The sequence below is a fragment of the Mesoplodon densirostris genome, chromosome 1 (assembly GCF_025265405.1).
Source record: "Mesoplodon densirostris isolate mMesDen1 chromosome 1, mMesDen1 primary haplotype, whole genome shotgun sequence".
NCBI lineage: Eukaryota > Metazoa > Chordata > Mammalia > Artiodactyla > Ziphiidae > Mesoplodon > Mesoplodon densirostris.
In genome coordinates this window covers 117,933,086-117,955,116 of record NC_082661.1, presented here as the reverse complement: position 1 = coordinate 117,955,116, position 22,031 = coordinate 117,933,086, and positions in this window count along the sequence as shown.

Below are 22,031 nucleotides of genomic sequence, written 5' to 3'. Positions count from 1 at the left end.
AATATACATAGTCCTATTCAGATGATCTCTTTCTCCTCTTTCTGGTAGATTGTGCCTGCCAGTGAATTGGTCAGTTTATTTAGGTTATCAAGTTTGTGGGCAAAGAGTTGTTCTCATTATTCCTTTATACCCTTTTAATGTCCATGGGGTTATTAATGATTTCCCCTCTTTCATTTCTGATATAAGTAATTTGTGTTTTCTCTTTTTTTCTTATTTAGCCTAGATAGAGACTTAGCAATTTTATTGATCTTTCAAAGAGCCAGCTTTTGGTTTCATTGATTTTTCTCTCCTGATATCCTGATTTCTGCTCTAATTATTATTTCTTTTCTTCTACTTACTGAGGATTTAATTTACTGTTCTTTTTCTAGTTTCCTATCATGGAGGCTTAGATAATTGATTTAATATTATTATTCTTTTCTAATATATACGTTCAATGCTATAAATTTTCCCCTAAGATCATTTTTGTGGCATCCCACAGATTTTAATAAGTTGTATTTTCGTTTTAATTTAGTTCAAAGTATTCTAAAATTTCTCTTGATATTTCTTCTTTGACCCATGTATCGGTTAGAAGTATGTTGTTTAATCTCCAAGTGTTTGGCAATTCTCCAGCTTTCTTTCTGTTATTGATTCCTAGTTTAATTCCATGGTGTTCTGTGAGCATACACTGTATGATTTCTGTTCTTTTAAATGTGTTAAGGTGTGTTTTATGGCCCAGAATGTGGTTTATCTTGGTGAATGTTCCATGTGAACTTGAGAAGAATGTATACTCTTTTGATTTTGGATGAAGTAGTCTCTAGATGATGCAGTTAAGATCAGCTCTATTTTTATTGATTTTCTGCTTGCTGATCTGGTCATTTCTGATGGGGAATGTTGAAGTCTCCAACTATAATAGTCAATTTGTCCATTTCTCCTTGCAGTTCTATCAGTTTTAGCCTCATGTAGTTTGATGTTCCATTGTTAGGTACATATAATGTTATGTCTTCTTAGAGAATTAACTACTTTATTATTATATAATGCCCTTCTTTTTTTAATATTTATTTATTTATTTGGCTGTGCCATGTCTTAGTTGCAGCACATGGGCTCTTGGTTGTGGCATGTGGGATCTTAAGTTGTGGCACACAAGCTCTTCGTTGCGGCACACGGGCTCTTAGTTGCAGCATGCAGGATCTAGTTCCCTGACTAGGGATCGAACCCGGGCCCCCTGAATTGGGAGCATAGAGTCTTAGCCACTGGACCACCAGGGAAGTCCAGTATAATGCTCCTCTTTATCCCTGAAAATCTTCCTTGCTCTTCCTTGAAGTCTGGTCTGTCTGAAATTAATATAGCTACTCCTGCTTTTTTAAAATTAGTTTTGGCATGGTATATATTTCTCCTTCCATTTACTTTTAATCTGTATGTGTCTTTATACTTAAAATGAGTTTCTTGTAAACAATATATAGTTGGGTCTTGTTTTTTGGTCCACTCTGAAAGTCTCTGTCTTTTAATTGGTGTAATTAGGCCATTGACAAAGTGATTACTGACATAGATAGAGTAATATATAACAGTTGTTACTGTTTTATGTTTGTTCTCCTTATTCTATGTTCCTTTTTGTCTTCTACTCTTTTCCTACACTTTTGTGGTTTCAATTGAGCATTTTATATGATGCCCTTTTTTCACCTTTCTTAGCATATCAATTCTTCTTTTTTTTCTTTTCTTAGTGGTTGCCATAGAGTTTACAATTTACATTTACAACTGATCCAAATATACTTTTAAGTAACACTGTATTGCTTCATGGGTAGAGCAAGTACATTATAATAATAAAGTATTTCTAATTCCTCCCTCCCACTGTATCACTGCTGTCATTAATTTCACTTACACATAAGGTATAATCATCTAGTACATTATTTTGAATAAACTATCATCTATTAGATCAATTAAGATTAAGAAAAATAAAAGTTTTTATTTTACTTTCACTTATTTCTTCTCTAACATTCTTCCATTCTTTATGTTGATCTGAGTTTCTGATCTGTATACTTTTCTTCTCTCTGAAGAACTTTTAATATTTCATGCAAAGGCAGGTCTACTGGCAACAAATTCTCTCAATTTTTGTTTGTCTGAAAATGTCTTTACTTCACCTTTACTTTGAAGTAAAGTATATTTCAAAGAATATAGACTTATTGGTGGATTTTTCCTCTCAACACTTTAAATATTTTATTCTACTTTCTTTTTTCTTGCATAGTTTTCAAGAAGTTATATACAATATAATTTTTGGGGGGGAGTAGTCTTTTTTCTCTTTGCTTTTCAGCTTTGGAAGTTTCTCTTGACATATCCTCAAGCTCAGATTCTTTCCTCAGCTTTACCCAGTCTACTAATGAGCCTGTCAAAGGGATTCTTCATTTCTATTACACTATTTTTGATTGCTATAATTTATTTTGATTTTTCCTAAGAATTTTCAACATTCTGCTTATGTTACCTATCTGTTCTTGCATGTTGTATTCCTTTTCTGATAGACTCCTTAGCATGTTAATCACAGCTATTTAAAATCTGTAGTCAGATAATTCCAACATTTATGTCATATCTGAGTCTGGTTCCAATGCCTTCAATCTCTACACACTGTGCTTTTTGACTTTTAGCATGCCTCATAATGTTTTTTTGAAAGCCAGACATGATGTACTGGGTGGAAGGAACTCCAGCAAACAGGCCTTTAGTGATGTGATGATAAGGAATGTGGGGAGAGGAAGTGTTCTGTAGTCCTATGATGAGGTCTCAGTTTTTTGATGAACATATACCCCTGGACTGTGAACTTCACCAGTGCTTCTCAGTTATTTTCTACTCTCTTAGGTGGGACAGGATAGCTAGAGTGGGCTGGAGTTGGGTATTCCCCTTCCCCCCACATCAGTTAGGCTCTGATAAAACCCCAATAGTTTAGGCTCTGGTAAAATGGTTTCTTTTGAGGGAAGGTCTTGTTCAGAAGACTGGCATGCTCTGGCATATTTCAAAATGTTTACTTTTCTCCTTCCTTTGCTAGAAGCATGGGAATTTTTCCCCAATATTCACTGTGAGAATCTGGTAGAGTTTCTGGAGATCTCCCAAAACCGGGCGCCCTCTGGAATTTCTAACTCCAAGACTTGTCCACATTGAGCCTCCAGCAATTTCTCAATTACAGCTTAAGTTTTCCTCCTCTGGTACTGGTTTCCTTGGAGGTTTGTGCCCCAATAAGTTGTGATTCTCTATATCTACTTGTCTATCTCTCTAATTTTTGGACAGTGGTTTGTACTGTGACCTCACTTCTGTCTTGGATCTAAGAAGAATTTTTGATTTTTCAGTTTGTTCAGCTTTTTACTTATCGCTAGAACTTAGTGACAACTTCCAAGCTCCTTTCAAGGTGATTTTTCTTTCTTTTTTAAATTTTTACATCCTCAAATGCTTTTCAAAGTATATTTAATTCTGTTTGGAGTAGACTTAGAGTTGTTTTTATGATTTGTGTTTTGTTTGTGGGAGGAACTTTCCTCATTTAGTTGTGTGAAAATTCATATGCTCATTTTCTGCAATATTTTATTTTCTACTTGTTCATTTTGTGAAATTAAGGAGTTTTACATAATTCTTAGTTTAATGATATGCTTTTCTGTCAGGCCAGCACTGTCTAGGCAGTTTAGTGGGTTTATTATTTGCTCGTTTTGCTGGGTAAGGAAGGGTCATTCTCTGATTTTATGGCTCTCTTTTGTTTTATAAGACCCTAAAATTTCCTCTTTACTTTTTCTTGTTTTTTTTATTTTGTCTGTGCCATACGGCTTGTGGGATCTTAGTTCCCCAACCAGGGATTGAAGCCAGGGCCTTCATAGTGAAAGCACAGAGTCCTAACCACTGGACTGCCAGGGAATTTCCCCTCTTTTCTTTTGTTCTTCTTCACCACCCAGTTACCAAACAACCCTTCTTCCTTACTTTTTGCTTTTCTTTTTTCTCCCCCAGAAGCTGGGATTTGGAAGACTGTCCTTTTAAGTCATCCTTTTTCCTTTAAACAGAGTCTGTCTCTTTAAACCAAATGCCCGGACCTTAGTCTGCCTCCTCCTTAAATGACAAATACTTTGAAATCCCTTACCTGCAGTCATGACAAACCTGTTTTGTTTTTTTTTGTTGTTTTTTTTTAATTTTTTGCCTTATAACAAATTTAATCAGTTATACATATACATATGTTTCCATATCCCCTCCCTTTTGCGTCTCCCTCCCACCCTCCCTATCCCACCCCTCCAGGCGGTCACAAAGCACCGAGCTGATCTCCCTGCGCTATGCGGCTGCTTCCCACTAGCTATCCACCTCACGTTTGGTAGTGTATATATGTCCATGCCGCTCTTTCACTTTGTCACAGCTTACCCTTCCCCCTCCCCATATCCTCAAGTCCATTCTCTAGTAGGTCTGTGTCTTTATTCCTGTCTTACCCCTATGTTCTTCATGACATTTTTTTTCTTAAATTCCATATATATGTGTTAGCATACAGTATTTGTCTTTCTCTTTCTGACTTACTTCACTCTGTATGACAGACTCTAGGTCTATCCACCTCATTACAAATAGCTCAATTTCATTTCTTTTTATGGCTGAGTAATATTCCATTGTATATATGTGCCACATCTTCTTTATCCATTCATCCGATGATGGACACTTAGGTTGTTTCCATCTCCGGGCTATTGTAAATAGGGCTGCTATGAACATTTTGGTACATGTCTCTTTTTGAACTATGGTTTTCTCAGGGTATATGCCCAGTAGTGGATTGCTGGGTCATATGGTAGTTCTATTTGTAGTTTTTTAAGGAACCTCCATACCGTTCTCCATAGCGGCTGTACCAATTCACATTCCCACCAGCAGTGCAAGAGTGTTCCCTTTTTTCCACACCCTCTCCAGCATTTATTGTTTCTAGATTTTTTGATGATGGCCATTCTGACTGGTGTGAGATGATATCTCATTGTAGTTTTGATTTGCATTTCTCTAATGAGTAAAGATGTTGAGCATCCTTTCATGTGTTTGTTGGCAGTCTGTATATCTTCTGTGGAGAAATGTCTATTTAGGTCTTCTGCCCATTTTTGGAATGGGTTGTTTGTTTTTTTGTTATTGAGCTGCATGAGCTGCTTATAAATTTTGGAGATTAATCCTTTGTCAGTTGCTTCATTTGCAAATATTCTCTCCCATTCTGAGGGTTGTCTTCTGGTCTTCTTTATGGTTTCCTTTGCTGTGCAAAAGCTTTTAAGTTTCATTAGGCCCCATGTGTTTATTTTTGTCTTTATTTCCATTTCTCTAGGAGGTGGGTCCAAAAGGATCTTGCTGTGATTTATGTCATAGAGTGTTCTGCCTATGTTTTCCTCTAAGAGTTTGATAGTGTCTGGCCTTACATTTAGGTCTTTAATCCATTTTGAGCTTATTTTTGTGTATGGTGTTAGGGAGTGATCTAATCTCATACTTTTACATGTCCCTATCCAGTTTTCCCAGCACCACTTATTGAAGAGACTGTCCTTTCTCCACTGTACATTCCTGCCTCTTTTATCAAAGATAAGGTGACCATATGTCCGTGGGTTTAACTCTGGGCTTTCTATCCTGTTCCATTGATCTATCTTTCTGTTTTTGTGCCAGTACCATACTGTCTTGATTACTGTAGCTTTGTAGTATAGTCTGAAGTCAGGGAGCCTGATTCCTCCAGCTCCATTTTTCGTTCTCAAGATTGCTTTGGCTATTCGGGGTCTTTTGTGTTTCCATACAAATTGTGAAATTTTTTGCTCTAGTTCTGTGAAAAATGCCAGTGGTAGTTTGATAGGGATTGCATTGAATCTGTAGATTGCTTTGGGTAGTAGAGTCATTTTCACAATGTTGATTCTTCCAATCCAAGAACATGGTACATCTCTCCATCTATTTGTATCATCTTTAATTTCTTTCATCAGTGTCTTATAATTTTCTGCATACAGGTCTTTTGTCTCCTTAGGTAGGTTTATTCCTAGATATTTTATTCTTTTTGTTGCAATGGTAAATGGGAGTGTTTCCTTGATTTCACTTTCAGATTTTTCATCATTAGTATATAGGAATGCCAGAGATTTCTGTGCATTAATATTGTATCCTGCAACTTTACCAAATTCATTGATTAACTCTAGTAGTTTTCTGGTAGCATCTTTAGGATTCTCTATGTATAGTATCATGTCATCTGCAAACAGTGACAGCTTTACTTCTTCTTTTCCAATTTGGATTCCTTTTATTTCCTTTTCTTCTCTGATTGCTGTGGCTAAAACTTCCAAAACTAGGTTGAATAAGAGTGGTGAGAGTGGGCAACCTTGTCTTGTTCCTGATCTTAGTGGAAATGGTTTCAGTTTTTCACCATTGAGGACGATGCTGGCTGTGGGTTTGTCATATATGGCCTTTATTATGTTGAGGAAAGTTCCCTCTATGCCTACTTTCTGCAGGGTTTTTATCATAAATGGGTGTTGAATATTGTCGAAAGCTTTCTCTGCATCTATTGAGATGATCATATGGTTTTTCTCCTTCAATTTGTTAATATGGTGTATCACGTTGATTGATTTGCGTATATTGAAGAATCCTTGCATTCCCGGAATAAAGCCCACTTGATCATGGTGTATGATCCTTTTAATGTGCTGTTGGATTCTGTTTGCTAGTATTTTGTTGAGGATTTTTGCATCTATGTTCATCAGTCATATTGGCCTGTAGTTTCCCTTCTTTGTGACATCCTTGTCTGGTTTTGGTATCAAGGTGATGGTGGCCTCGTAGAATGAGTTTGGGAGTGTTCCTCCCTCTGCTATATTTTGGAAGAGTTTCAGAAGGATAGGTGTTAGCTCTTCTCTAAATGTTTGATAGAATTCGCCTGTGAAGCCATCTGGTCCTGGGCTTTTGTTTGTTGGAAGATTTTTTATCACAGTTTCAATTTCAGTGCTTGTGATTGGTCTGTTCATATTTTCTATTTCTTCCTGATTCAGTCTTGGCAGGTTGTGCATTTCTAAGAATTTGTCCATTTCTTCCAGGTTGTCCATTTTATTGGCATAGAGTTTCTTGTAGTAATCTCTCATGATCTTTTGTATTTCTGCAGTGTCAGTTGTTACTTCTCCTTTTTCATTTCTAATTCTATTGATTTGAATCTTCTCCCTTTTTTTCTTGATGAGTCTGGCTAATGGTTTATCAATTTTGTTTATCTTCTCAAAGAACCAGCTTTTAGTTTTATTGATCTTTGCTATCGTTTCCTTCATTTCTTTTTCATTTATTTCTGATCTGATTTTTATGATTTCTTTCCTTCTGCTAACTTTGGGATGTTTTTGTTCTTCTTTCTCTAATTGCTTTAGGTGCAAGGTTAGGTTGTTTATTCGAGATGTTTCCTGTTTCTTAAGGTGGGATTGTATTGCTATAAACTTCCCTCTTAGAACTGCTTTTGCTGCATCCCATAGGTTTTGGGTCGTCGTGTCTCCATTGTCATTAGTTTCTAGGTATTTTTAAATTTCCTCTTTGATTTCTTCAGTGATCACTTCGTTATTAAGTAGTGTATTGTTTAGCCTCCATGTGTTTGTATTTTTTACAGATCTTTTCCTGTAATTGATATCTAGTCTCATAGCATTGTGGTCGGAAAAGATACTTGATACAATTTCAATTTTCTTAAATTTACCAAGGCTTGATTTGTGACCTAAGATATGATCTATCCTGGAGAATGTTCCATGAGCACTTGAGAAAAATGTGTATTCTGTTGTTTTTGGATGGAATGTCCTATAAATATCAATTAAGTCCATCTTGTTTAATGTATCATTTAAAGCTTGTGTTTCCTTATTTATTTTCATTTTGGATGATCTGTCCATTGGTGAAAGTGGGGTGTTAAAGTCCCCTACTATGAGTGTGTTACTGTCGATTTCTCCTTTTATGGCTGTTAGTATTTGCCTTATGTATTGAGGTGCTCCTATGTTGGGTGCATAAATATTTACAATTGTTATATCTTCTTCTTGGATCGATCCCTTGATCATTATGTAGTGTCCTTCTTTGTCTCTTCTAGTAGTCTTTATTTTAAAGTCTATTTTGTCTGATATGAGAATTGCTACTCCAGCTTTCTTTTGGTTTCCATTTGCATGGAATATCTTTTTCCATCCCCTTACTTTCAGTCTGTATGTGTCTCTAGGTCTGAAGTGGGTCTCTTGTAGACAGCATATATATGGGTCTTGTTTTTGTATCCATTCAGCCAATCTGTGTCTTTTGGTGGGAGCATTTAGTCCATTTACATTTAAGGTAATTATCTATATGTATGTTCCTATTCCCATTTTCTTAATATTTTGGGTTCGTTATTGTAGGTCTTTTCCTTCTGTTGTGTTTCTTGCCTAGAGAAGTTCCTTTAGCATTTGTTGTAAAGCTGGTTTGGTGGTGCTGAACTCTCTCAGCTTTTGCTTGTCTGTAAAGGTTTTAATTTCTCCATCAAATCTGAATGAGATCCTTGCTGGGTAGAGTAATCTTGGTTGCAGGTTTTTCTCCTTCATCACTTTAATTATGTCCTGCCACTCCCTTCTGGCTTGTAGAGTTTCTGCTGAGAGATCAGCTGTTATCCTGATGGGGATTCCCTTGTGTGTTATTTGTTGTTTTTGCCTTGCTGCTTTTAATGTGATTTCTTTGTGTTTAATTTTTGACAGTTTGATTAATATGTGTCTTGGGGTATTTCTCCTTGGATTTATTCTGTATGGGACTCTCTGTGCCTCCTGGACTTGATTAACTATTTCCTTTCCCATATTAGGGAAGTTTTCAACTATAATCTCTTCAAATATTTTCTCAGTCCCTTTCTTTTTCTCTTCTTCTTCTGGAACCCCTATAATTCGAATGTTGGTGCGTTTAATGTTGTCCCAGAGGTCTCTGAGACTGTCCTCTGTTCTTTTCATTCTTTTTTCTTTATTTTGCTCTGCAGCAGTTATTTCCACTATTTTATCTTCCACCTCACTTATCCGTTCTTCTGCCTCAGTTATTCTGCTATTGATCCCATCTAGAGTATTTTTTATTTCATTTATTGTGTTTTTAATCGATGCTTGATTCATCTTTAGTTCTTCTAGGTCCTTGTTAACTGTTTCTTGCATTTTGTCTATTCTATTTCCAAGATTTTGGATCATCTTTACCATCATTATTCTGAATTCTTTTTCAGGTAGACTGCCTATTACCTCTTCATTTGTTAGGTCTGGTTGGTTTTTATCTTGCTCCTTCTCCTGCTTTGTGTTTTTCTGTCTTCTCATTTTGCTTAACTTACTGTGTTTGGGGTCTCCTTTTTGCAGGCTGCAGGTTCGTAGTTCCCGTTGTTTTTGGTGTCTGTCCCCAGTGGCTAAGGTTGGTTCAGTGGGTTGTGTAGGCTTCCTGGTGGAGGGGACTAGTGCCTGTGTTCTGGTGGATGAGGCTGGATCTTGTCTTTCTGGTGGGCAGGTCCACGTCTGGTGGTGTGTTTTGGGGTGTCTGTGGACTTTTTATGAGTTTAGGCCACCTCTCTGCTAATGGGTGGCGTTGTGTTCCTGTCTTGCTAGTTGTTTGGCTTAGGGTGTCCAGCACTGTAGCTTGCTGGTCGTTGAGTGAAGCTGGGTGCTGGTGTTGAGATGGAGATCTCTGGAAGATTTTTGCCGTTTGATATTATGTGGAGCTGGGAGGTCTCTTGTGGACCAGTGTCCTGAAGTTGGCTCTCCCACCTCAGAGGCACAGCACTGACTCCGGGCTCCTCAATTTGGGATGATGTGTTGTCTATTCATGTATTCCACAGATGCAGGGTACATCAAGTTGATTGTGGAGCTTTAATCCGCTGCTTCTGAGGCTGCTGGGAGAGGTTTCCCTTTCTCTTCTTTGTTCTCACAGCTCCTGGGTCTCAGCTTTGGATTTGGCCCCGCCTCTGCGTGTAGGTCGCCGGAGGGCGTCTGTTCTTCGCTCAGACAGGACAGGGTTAAAGGAGCAGCCTCTTCGGGGACTCTGGCTCACTCAGGCCGGGTGGGAGGGAGGGGCACGGAGTGCGGGGCGAGCCTGCAGCGGCAGAAGTTGGCGTGACGTTGCACCAGCCCAAGGCGCGCCGTGCGTTCTCCCAGGGAAGCCGCCCCTGGATCCCGGGACCCCGGCAGTGGCGGCTGCACAGGCTCCCGGAAGGGCGGTGTGGACAGTGACCTGCGCTCGCACACAGGCTTCTTGGCGGCGGCAGCAGCAGCCCCAGCGTCCCACGCCCGTCACTGGGCTCTGCGCTTTCAGTCGCGACTCGCGCCCGTTTGTGGAGCCCCTTTAAGCAGCGCTCTTAATCCCCTCTCCTCGCGCACCAGGAAACCAAGAGGGAAGAAAAAGTCTCTTGCCTCTTCGGCAGCTCCAGAGTTTTCCCCGACTCCCTCCGGCTAGCTGTGGCACATTAGCCCCCTTCAGGCTGAGTTCTCGCCGCCAGCCCCAGTCCTCTCCCTGCGCTCTGACCGAAGCCCGAGCCTCAGCTTCCAGCGCTGCGCGCCCCGGCGGGCGAGCAGACAAGCCTCTCGGGCTGGTGAGTGCCGCTCGGCACTGATCCTTTGTGTGGGAATCTCTCCGCTTTGCCCTACCCAGGTATGTGGGGGGTTTCTTGCCTTTTGGGAGGTCTGGGGTCTTCTGCCAGCGTTCAGTAGGTGTTCTGTAGGAGTTGTTCCACGTGTAGCTGTATTTCTGGTGTATCCGTGGGGAGGAAGGTGATCAAACCTGTTTTTTTTTATTGAAATATATTTGGCATATAATATTATAAGTTTAAGGTATACAGTATGTTGATTTGATACATTTATATATTACAATATGATTAGCATTCATGTTGGAATATAAACTGGTATAATCATTTTGGATAACTGTTGGGCAGTTTCTTAAAAAGTTAAACATATGGACTAAGTTAAACATAAGGACTGTGACCCAGTCCTTCCCTTCCTAGGTATTTACCCAAGAGTAGTGAAAACATATGTTCATACAAAGACATATACCTGAAGTTTGTAGCAGCTTTATTTTTAATAACCCAAAGTTGGAAACAATCCAAATGTCCTTCAGCAGGTGAATGGATATACAAATTATGGTAACCATAAAATGGAATACTATGTAAGAGTAGAAAAGAAACAAGCTACTGATACACATAACAACATAAATGAATCTCAGACTAATTATGCTGAGTGAATGAAGCCAGTCAAAAAAGAATGCACACTGTATGACTCTACCTACGTAAGATTATAGAAATGCAAACCATAGACTGGGTGGCTTAAGCAACAGAAAATTATTTTCTCAGATTTCTGAGGACTGGAAGTCCAAGGTCAAGGTGCCAGCTAGGTTGGTATCTGGTGAGAATTTCCTCCTTGGGTTGCAGATGGCTACTTTTTCCTCATATGTCCTTTTGTCTGAGTGCATGGGGAGAGAGAGGGATTGATTTATCTTTCTTCCTCTTCTTATAAGGCTACCAGTTCTATCAGATTAGGGCCCCACTCTTATGACCTCACTTAACCTTTATCACCTCCTAAAGACTCTGTCTCCAAATACAGTTGCGTTGGGGGTTAAGTCTTCAACAAACGAATTTTGAGGGGACACAGTTCAGTCCATAGCGGGGACCTAGAAGGAAGGAGGCTTAAATCATAATGTGTGTTTTCTATGCTGCCTAACACATTGCCACAAAATCAGTGCCTTAAAACAACACACACACACACAAAAAAAAACAACACACAATTATTATAGTTTCCCTGTGCCAACAGTCCAGGTATGGGCTAGCTAAGTCCTCTGCTCAGAGTCTCACAAGGCTGCAATCAAGGTGTCATCTGAGGTTAGGATCTCACCTGAGGTTTGGAGTCCTCTTCCAGATTAACATGGTTGTTAGCAAGTTCATTTTCTTGCAGCTGTAGAACTCAAGGTGGCTTGCAACTTCGATGCCAGGATGAATGTCTCTTCATTCTTGCCTCTGATGTTTAGACTCTCTTTTAAAGGGATCACCTAATTAGGAAAGGACCAGAAAGAATAAATCTCCCTTTTGATTAATTTAAATTCAATAATTAAAGACCTTAATTACACCTGCAAAATCCCTTCATTTCTACCATAATATCCTATCACCTTTGCCATACTTTAGAAGCAAATTACAGGTCTTTAAGGATCATCTTATAATTCTCCCCAAACAAATCATGTCAGATTTTGGCCTGGGGAACCATGGATGTAGTTTCTTATTGGGTTGGCCAAAATGTTCATTCAGTTTTTTCTGTAAAATGGCTCTAGTAGCGCTTAGTTGTCTTTAACTTCATTCGAAACAATTTTGTTAGATTGTATTGTGACAGCTATCTTATCAGCGTGCATTAAAAAAAACCCATCAAAATTGGTGACTTTTTGTGTAGCCATTTTAATATTGAAGATGGAAGGAAAAAGCAACATTTTCGGCATATTATGCTTTATTATTTATTTCAAGAAAGGTAAAAACGCAATTGAAACACAAAAAAAGATTTGTATGGTGTCTGGAGAAGGTGCTGTGACTGATCGAATGTGTCAAAAGTGGTTTGTGAAGTTTCATGCTGTAGATTTCTCGCTGATTGATGCTCCACGGTCGGGTAGACCAGTTGAAGTTGATAGCGATCAAATTGAGACATTAATTGAAAACAATCAACGTTATACCACGTGGGAGATAGTTGACATACTCAAAATATCCATATCAAGCACTGAAAATCATTTGTACCAGCTTGGTTATGTGAATCGCTTTGATGTTCACGTTCCACATAAGTTAAGCGAAGAAAACCTTCTTGACCATATTTCTGCATGTGATTCTCTACTTAAACGTAACGAAAACGTTCCGTTTTTAAAACAAATTGTGATATTTATGATGGGCGATGAAAAGTGGATACTGTACAATAATGTGGAATGGAAGAGATCGGGGGGCAAGTGAAATGAACCACCACCAACCACACCAAAGGCTGGTCTTCATCCAAAGAATGTGATTTTGTGTATATGGTGGGATTGGAAGGGAGTCCTCTATTATGAGCTCCTTCCAGAAAACCAAACGATTAATTCCATCAAGTACAGCTCCTAATTAGAACAACTGAAAGCAGAACCCGTTGAAAAGCGTCAGGAATTCGTCAACAGAAAATGCATTATCTTCCATCAGGATAGCGCAAGACCACATGTTTCTTTGATGATGAGGCAAAAACTGTTACAGCTTGGCTGGGAAGTTCTGATTCATCCATCGTATTCACCAGACATTGCACCTTCAGATTTCCATTTACTTCGGTCTTCACAAAATTCTCTTAATCTAAAAAAATTTCAATTCCCTGGAAGACTGTAAAAGGCACCTGGAACAGTTCTTTGCTCAAAAAGATAAAAAGTTTTGGGAAGATGGAATTATGAAGTTGCCTGAAAAGTGGCAGAAGGTAGTGGAACAAAACGGTGAATACGTTCAATACAGTTCTTGGTGAAAATGAAAAATGTGTCTTATTTTTACTTAAAAACCGAACTCCAATAAAGATGTTTAAAAAAAAAACCGAAGGAACTTTTTGGCCAACCCAGTACTTACTGATGAACGATAATTCACACATATAGACATGCAAGTATTTTTACATAATAAATGTATCCTTTTATTTATTGTTATATTTGTTTAGTACCTGCCTTATTCTCAAGATAGCTTTTGGTGGTAACTCCTACAATTGATGGATGGACAAACACAAAATATACAAGTCATATACAGAAATAACTTCTTTCACAAAAATATGCATACACACCAAGTTCACTGACACAATAAATTCTTAAAACATTCACATAACCTAACTAGAAAGGACAGGCACCACTATTTGAGTGCTTTCCTTATGACAGACACTGTCGTATCTCCATGAATACATACTTTACATAGACTGCTCTGTTTTGTTACTGGAGTGTGTCTTTAAAAAAAAAATTTAGAATATATTTTGAATATCCCTTGTATGATTTAGTATACTTCTTCTACTTTATCGTATTTAAAGGCTGCTGCTTATTACTGTAGTTTGTACAGTAATTATGATCATAATTAACTTTACCAATAAAATCTTTTGAATGTTTGTATTGACTCAACTAAACTGTGAAGGACATTCTTTATATAAGTCTTGAACAATTATTAGATCAGTATACACCCCAAGAAGTGGAATTACTTGAGTAAAACACTTACTCATTTAAAACTTGGATACAGACTAGCCTCTGGAGTCTTTGAAGAATTATACTGACAGTAGAAATGAATGAGAATGAGCAATTTCTCAAACTCACATAAATCCTGGATATCTTAAAATTCTGTTCCAATTTTTTGTGCCAGATATTCTTCTTCTTTAACATAGAATTTAATTTTCTCTTGATGACTTTTCTCTTTGTTCTTATTATTCATTTGCATTTTCTTTTTTGTTAAAAGCCTGCTTGTGTTTAGCCTATCTTTATTTCAGTGTTGATCCCTTTATTGATTTGTAAAACCTGCTTATTAATTAAAACAAATTACTTGTCTCTCATATCTGTAATAAATATGTTTTCCTGGTTTATTAGGTTTTAAATCTTGTTCATCCCCTCCCCCCAAGATTGAAATGTTTAATATTTCTCTAATAAAACTTTTTGGTTATTAAACTTTGTGGTTTGTCTTTGGTATCATGTTTTCCTAATCCAAGGATTTAGTATTTTTAAAAAAAAGCACATATGGTCTCTAAATATTCTTGAATCCATGAGAAATTTGTTTGTTGTAATATATGAGGTATGTATAAATTTTTATTCCAGATTACTGACTAGTAGCCCTAACATGATTTATTAAATCTTCCATTCTTTCCTCACTGCTTTAAATATTATTTTTATTATATAGTAATTCTTAAAAACCTGTTCCTAAATTCACTTATTCCTGGAATTAGTTACAATAAAGAGAACAGTCAAAGAGAGTGTCCCCCAAGCATGGGGATCAAGAAAGGTTTTATAGCAGAAAGAACTCTGGACAGTTTTGGTAGACTTTTGTCAAGTAGGTGTTTTGATCCTGCAGAAAGGAGTTGTTTTCTTTGTAATTTAGCCTGTCTCAGTCCATTTTGTCCTGTTCTTGGAAGTGGTGACTCCAAGAAGGAATTAAGAGAAAGAGGGTCAGTCTTGGTACCTAGAGAAAAGAGGTCAGTGTAAGTGCAGGGCAGAAAATTTCACAGTTCTCCAACATGGAATCAAGACTGAATGATTTCATTTATCACAGTAGTATCATATTGGTTATAATTTGATAAGTATTATTATATTTTTTCCAACTGTTTTCTGGCCATTATCAAATTTTTCTTTCTTCTGGATAAAATTTTATTGTTCTATAAGGTAAATATAAATAAAAAGGTAAGTAAAGTATACAAATAACAAAAAAAAAATTTTTAAATTTGCTCAGATTCTGAGTTCTGGCAAAAGTATTTACATTTTCCACCTATGCATGCCTATTCAAGTCTTTTTCAACATCAAAATGCAAGGTTTATAAGCTTCTCCATATAAGTTATCTCTTAAAATTTTAGTTACTTGCTATTGTGAATGAAAGTGTCTTCTGTTTATCATCAATAATTGATGTTATATTTTCCAAGAAAAATATTCAGTATATATTATGTAGTGAAAGGATCATCATTAATTTTTACATCCACAAGATTTGATTCTGTGCACCTAGTAGTTAAGCACAGTCACCTCTGGGAGATTTTGTGATATTCACTTTTTCTTTTCTTTCTGTGCATATATTTTCTGGTTTATTTACAAATTTTTGTATTGCTTCCTTAATTTTGAAAAGTTAGTTTCTTTTTCTTCAATTTCGAGGCAAACTCTGCTTGATAGAGATGCTGTTTTCTTACTTTATTACTACATTCCATTTTTTTAAAGATTTTAAACTAAATTTCCTATTTACAAGAACTGATAATTGACATACGCCTTCCCTTCCATTAGTTTTGTGCCTAAAAGACAGAGTGTTTTAAATACACCCCAGCCCTTTTACTTTTTCCTTCTTTTATTGAAGTTTCTATCTTCAATCATACAGAACAGAGTAAAAGTGATCACCCATACACCATTGTCTATACTGAACACATTTAATTTTGCTGTATTTGTTTTTTCTCATATTTTGCTGAAACATTTTAAAATAAATTAAATATAGTCCATTCCTTAATATGTAGGTATGTATCTCTAAAACTAAGTACATTCATTATTAGCACAACCATAGTTAAGCTTTAACAGTTGTCCGCAAATGTCTTTTAAACAGATTGTTTTCTCCCCAAATTAAATTTAGTTGTTATTGATATTATAGGTAGAGCCTAACCTCCTGGGGTGAGGGGAGGGCACTGAAAACTCCAGAACTACAGGCCTTCCAGAGCAATCTTCCAGCCCTTTAAACAAGATAGATCTACTTCAACAGTTATACTATACTAAGAAGTGGCCGCGAAGGATTACGGTAAACGTAGTTTTTGATTTGCGTGCCCAGCAGAATTCCAGCCCGGGCATGCGCCACTTCGCCATTTTTGTTGGTCACCCTCCTGGGCCTGGAAATTTCGTGAAGTCCGAAATCCCGAAGTTTCCATATTTCTCAACAACTTTTTTTTTTTTTGCGGTACACGGGCCTCTCACTGCTGTGGCCTCTCCCGTTGCAGAGCACAGGCTCCGGACGCGCAGGCTCAGCGGCCATGGCTCATGGGCCCAGCCGCTCCACGGCATGTGGGATCTTCCCGGACCGGGGCACAAACCCGTGTCCCCTGCATCGGCAGGCGGACTCCCAACCACTGCGCCACCTTGGAAGCCCCCTCAACAACTCTTAAGATCCCGGTTTCCCACCTTCCAGGAAGCAGAGGTTAGAGCGTGGGCTGGGCAGGAGGTGGCGGTGCCTCGTGGTGGTAAGGAGGGCCACGGACGCTGCAGCAGGACCCCGAGATGGCAGGCAGCAGCATCTCGAGCAGGACAAGGGGCGGTTGGGCAACAGTAGGGCCTCAGCTCTGATGCAGTGACGCCAGGACCTATGCCCGCGTGAGCGGGGCATATGCGCATGCGTGCAGGTGCTCTCAGCCCCTGGGAGTGGGCGGGGCCGCGTGAATTTGCAGCCCGGCAGGGCCCGTTTTGGTTTCCAGCTCTGCAACGGGGTGACTCAGGCATCCTCTAGTTTGTCTTTGTCTTCAATGGTTCTTATTTCTAGGGGGCCAGTATTCCAGGGGACAGAGTTCTGGGTGAAGGTTCCAAATATGAATATTTCCTTTAGTTTTAAATCCTCGATTCTAGGGAACATATCAGCTCCTGTGAGTTTAAAGAGCTGGAACACCAGGAATAAAATCTCACCCAGAAGAGAACCCTTGCTGCATTTGATCTCTCTCCACAGTTTCGGGATGGAGACACAGTCCCAGAAAGGGGTAGATCCCAGAACTGCAGGGTACAGCAATTTTTTTTTGCCTTGAAAAATTTTTTTGTTTTAAATTTAAGTATAGTTGATTTAGAATGTTGTGTTAATTTCTGCTCTACAACAAAGTGATTCAACTATACATATGTGTACATTCTTTTTTATATTCTGTCCCATTATGGTTTAACACAGGATGTTGAATATAGTTCCCTGTGCTATACAGTAGGACCTTGTTGTTTATCCATTATATATATAATAATTGGCATCTGCTAACCCCAAACTCCCAATCCATCCCTCCCCCAACTGTTTCCACCTTAGCAACCTCAAGTCTGTTCTCTGTGAATCTGTTTCTGTTTCATAGATAAAGTTCATTGGTGTCATATTTTAGATTCCACATATAAGAGCTATCATATGGTATTTATCTCTTTATGACTTACTTCACTTAGTATGATAATCTCTAGGTCCATCCATGTTGCTGCAAATGGCATTATTTCATTCTTTTTTACGGCTGAGTAGTATTCCATTGTATATATGTACCACATCTTCTTTATCCATTCATCTGTCAATGGACATTTAGGTTGTTTCCAGTGTCTTGGCTGTTGTGAATAGCGCTACTAGGAATATAGGGGCACATGTATCTTTTCAGCAGTTCGTCATCTTGCTGAGTAAGGTGTTGTCACCACATCCACTAAATCAAATACTGGGACAGTGAATATATGGGGGCAAATTTTAGAAACCAGAAATGAGCTAGTCCCTGGATGGCAGAGGGCAGGTTGTGAAGGAAATGTCATTTCCCTGGGGAATTAAAACAGCATGGTCTGGAGAAAGAGGTCACTAGTCACAGTCAAGGAAGTTCTACTTACAGCCTTCCCTAAAAAGTCTCACCTTCCTTGGTTTACTCTCATTATTTCCAGATTCTGAACTGAATTTACACTATGTCCATCAGCACATATGGCATTTAAGAATATGCTTAGGGCTTCCCTGGTGGCACAGTGATTGAGAGTCCACCTGCTGACGCAGGGGACACGGGTTCGTGCCCCGGTCCGGGAAGATCCCACATGCCACCGAGCGGCTGGGCCCATGAGCCATGGCCACTGAGCCTGTGCGTCCAGAGCCTGTGCTCCACAACGGGAAAGGCCAGAGCAGTGAGAGGCCCGCGTACTGCGAAAAAAAAAAAAAGTGCTTAAAAGATTCTTATGAGAAACTGTGTACAGATTTGGAAAATAGTTTAAAAGTAGACCTTACCTCAAAGCACTTCACTTTTTTTTTTTTGAGAGCTTTCTGTGGATTATTTCCCTCAGTGTATAAACAATATTCGTGAGAACCTGCTAAAACAATACAGCATGAGTATTTTTCTGGTTTCAGTGGTGGGTAGGGGGTAAGACCAGGAAGAGTTGCTGAGTAAGCAACCTGGGCCTTCTGTGGCAAGGGAGGCTCTCTATCAGCTTGTCTTGATATGGGACTGAATGGGAAGGGAGATGTGGGGTTAGAAAGCTGTCAGTGCCAAACAACAAAAAAGGAGCCACAGTCTTTTTTTTTTTTTTGCGGTACGCGGGCCTCTCACTCTTGTGGCCTCTCCCGTTGCGGAGCACAGGCTATGGACGCGCAGGCTTAGAGGCCATGGCTCACGGGCCCAGCCGCTCTGCGGCATGTGGGATCCTCCCGCACCGGGGCACGAACCTGCGTCCCCTGCATCGGCAGGCGGACTCTCAACCACTGCGCCACCAGGGAAGCCCTATAAAATGTATAAACTCCATTGCTGTTCAGTTAGTTGATCTCAAGCAGCTCCCCAAGTAGCCATGGAGTCTGCAGAGGGTTCACTCTCCCTTGGATTCTGGCAAGGGACTCAGAACAGGAGACGTCACCTCCTCCATGAGATCATGCTTGCAATTTGTGCATGATGGCAGGGCTATTAAGGTACAGCATGCATAGCCAGGTAAAGATGTGTCCCTTCAAAGGTAAAGTCAAATGGTGGCTGAGAGTCTGTTAAAATAGGCACTGAACAGAATATGTTGACCAAATCTGTGACTGCAAAAGTGTTTACCTATTGCTCACTGGGTGAAGTCAGTAATTTCAGTAATACTGGGTGTGAGGGTCTTAATGGGTGGGACCGTGGCATTAAGAAACAGAAATCCACCATGAGGCACCATTTATTCTTTCTAGGTTTAAGAACAAGCCGAATTGGGCTTGTAGATGGAGAAGCAGTGGGGATGATCACGCCTCTTTTAGGTAGGTCTTATTTAATGGATTTTAGTCCTTAAAAGCCCTGTTTTAATTTATGATCATCTGTATTAACTACTTTAACTAGAGAGGAAGCTCTGTGAGATCCTGTTTTGTCAAGCTCAATGTAAGTGCCAAAGATTTAATTTAATTTTAACTTATTACTTGTTGGGTCAGGTTGAGTCAGAGTGCCCACTATGGGATATTTTAGAGCATTGGGCACCTGTAACAATGGGGAATTTAAGCAAGACAGTAGTTCTGAGGGTTAAGGTAAGGTGTCCTCTATTTTATGATTGGTAATTCTCCTAAAGAGAATAGGGGTTACTTTGGTACAGGGTAGCCTGTTTAAAATTTAGCAAGTATAACTGTTAACTATAGCTTCAGGATTGATTAAGGCCATGAAAGTTTGCCAATTGGTGCATCTCAGCAGATGTAAAAGTTAATTTAACTTATGTTGTAGAAGTGCAAAAGTCAGTCAACACCCTTTTTATTATTCTGCTGAATAAATTTTTTCTTTAGTAAATTTTAGGTTTTGAATTGGATCAAATTGTGAGACCTGTTTCATCTTTTTCTTTCTTCCCTCATGTCCAGCTTTGTTGCTTTTGTTGTCATTGCTGGGTATACTTTGCGGGTCCTTTCTATCCTTCTCGTAAGCATAAATTTCTTCCTCCAAAAAGTCTCAAAGCAGAATTTTCAGGGTTAAGGGCTTCCTCCATGGCATTTGTAGGGGTCTAGTGAGCCATCTGCTTTTAGGAGCAACTTTTAGGAGTGACATGGTAATTGCTGTTACTCCACATGACTGACCACAAAAGGCCCATATATTGCACAGGATAGTAGTCTTTCTCCTGAGCACTCTATACAATGCAGACCAATGCCTGGTTGACATACAGCCAATGGCCACAAGGTTAAGTCCAGGATCCTAGTGTCTGTTACAGTTCCTGCTGGAGTGGAGACACACAATTCAATTTTAGGCACACATGTAGGTCTGGGCCGAAACACATGATCCAAACACATGACCCAAAGAAGGACCCTAGTTCCACACTCTTGTCCCTCAACACCAGTTATACACAATTCAAACTGAGTGCAGTTTCCAGCTTTGGTCAGTAAAATCTATGGGGGAGGCAGAGGCTCAGGATGGACCCAGCAAGTGCAGCATAAAACAGCAGAGCTCAAAACACATTCTTCCCATCAGGTAACAAAACCTGTTAGCTAGCCAAAAACCAGAGAAAAAAGACCCCTAGATGCTCATTGTCTAGATTATTCCGCTGCCAGGATATAAGTGGCCCCACGGAGTGCAGATTAAAACCACTCAACCCCAAATTTGGTTTGGATGTCAAGACACACGTGCACCAAGAGGGTGTAAAAAAGATTTTTTAGTCACATCACGTGACTTTCTGGGCAGAGCAGGGTAGCCCCCAAGCTGATCCAGAACTTGCTTGAATGCCTTGAGAGAGAGTGGGAAGGAGTGGCCTGGCTTTTATTGCAGTTAGGGGCTAGGGTTGGGAAAGAGAACACACATGTGGGCCAGAGGATACATGGGTTTCCTTGTCAGTTGGCCTGGATGTGGGGCAGAAGGGAAAGGGAGAAGTAGGCTTGAAGCCTACAACAGTCAGAATTTAAAATGGAGTCAAACTCTACCGCAGTGCTGATATACCACCTTTTGTTTATTCATTCCCCAGGTGATGGGCATTTGGGTTGTTTCTACTTTTTGGCTATAATGAATAATGCTGCTCTGAAAGATTGTATACAGCTTGTTAAAAGGAAACAGACACCAAACTTGAAAATTCCCCAGCAGACAAAACCAGTTAGGCCAGGGCTTCCCTGGTGGCGCAGTGGTTGAGAGTCCGCCTGCCGATGCAGGGGACACGGGTTCGTGCCCCGGTCCAGGAAGATCCCACATGCCGTGGAGCGGCTGGGCCTGTGAGCCATGGCCGCTGAGCCTGCGCGTCCGGAGCCTGTGCTCCGCAACAGGAGAGGCCACAACAGTGAGAGGCCCACATACCGAAAAAAAAAAAAAAAAACAAAACAGTTAGGCCACATAAGCAAAACTTAACATAGGTTATTTCTTGAAATGCCTCTGATAATCATAAACAAAACTTAAGTCATCTTCCTAAAATGGTGTTAGATAAGTCACTTTTAGCTAATCTCCTGCTGTCTGGAAAACATCATTATAATAACTAATCATTGTAAAGGTTAGATACCTTCTCATTCTCACTTTGTAAACCATTCTGTAAGGACATGCCTCTGAGCTTCCTGACATGTTCAGTTTGAAGTCTCCCTGGTTCACAGTCTGTTCTTCTGTATGCACAATAAATTCTTAAAATTTTAACTTGATCTGGTTTTATATTTGGCAGACTCTTTGTGTGGATATATGTTTTCCTTTCACTTGGGTTGATTCTATGATCCTTTCTAGGATTCTGCATTGCATTTAGTAGTCATGTCTGCTTAGGCTGCTCTTGGCTGTGATTATATTCAAAACTCATCACTTTCTAATTAAGTTCCTTCATTTTACTCATATCTGTGCTCTTGA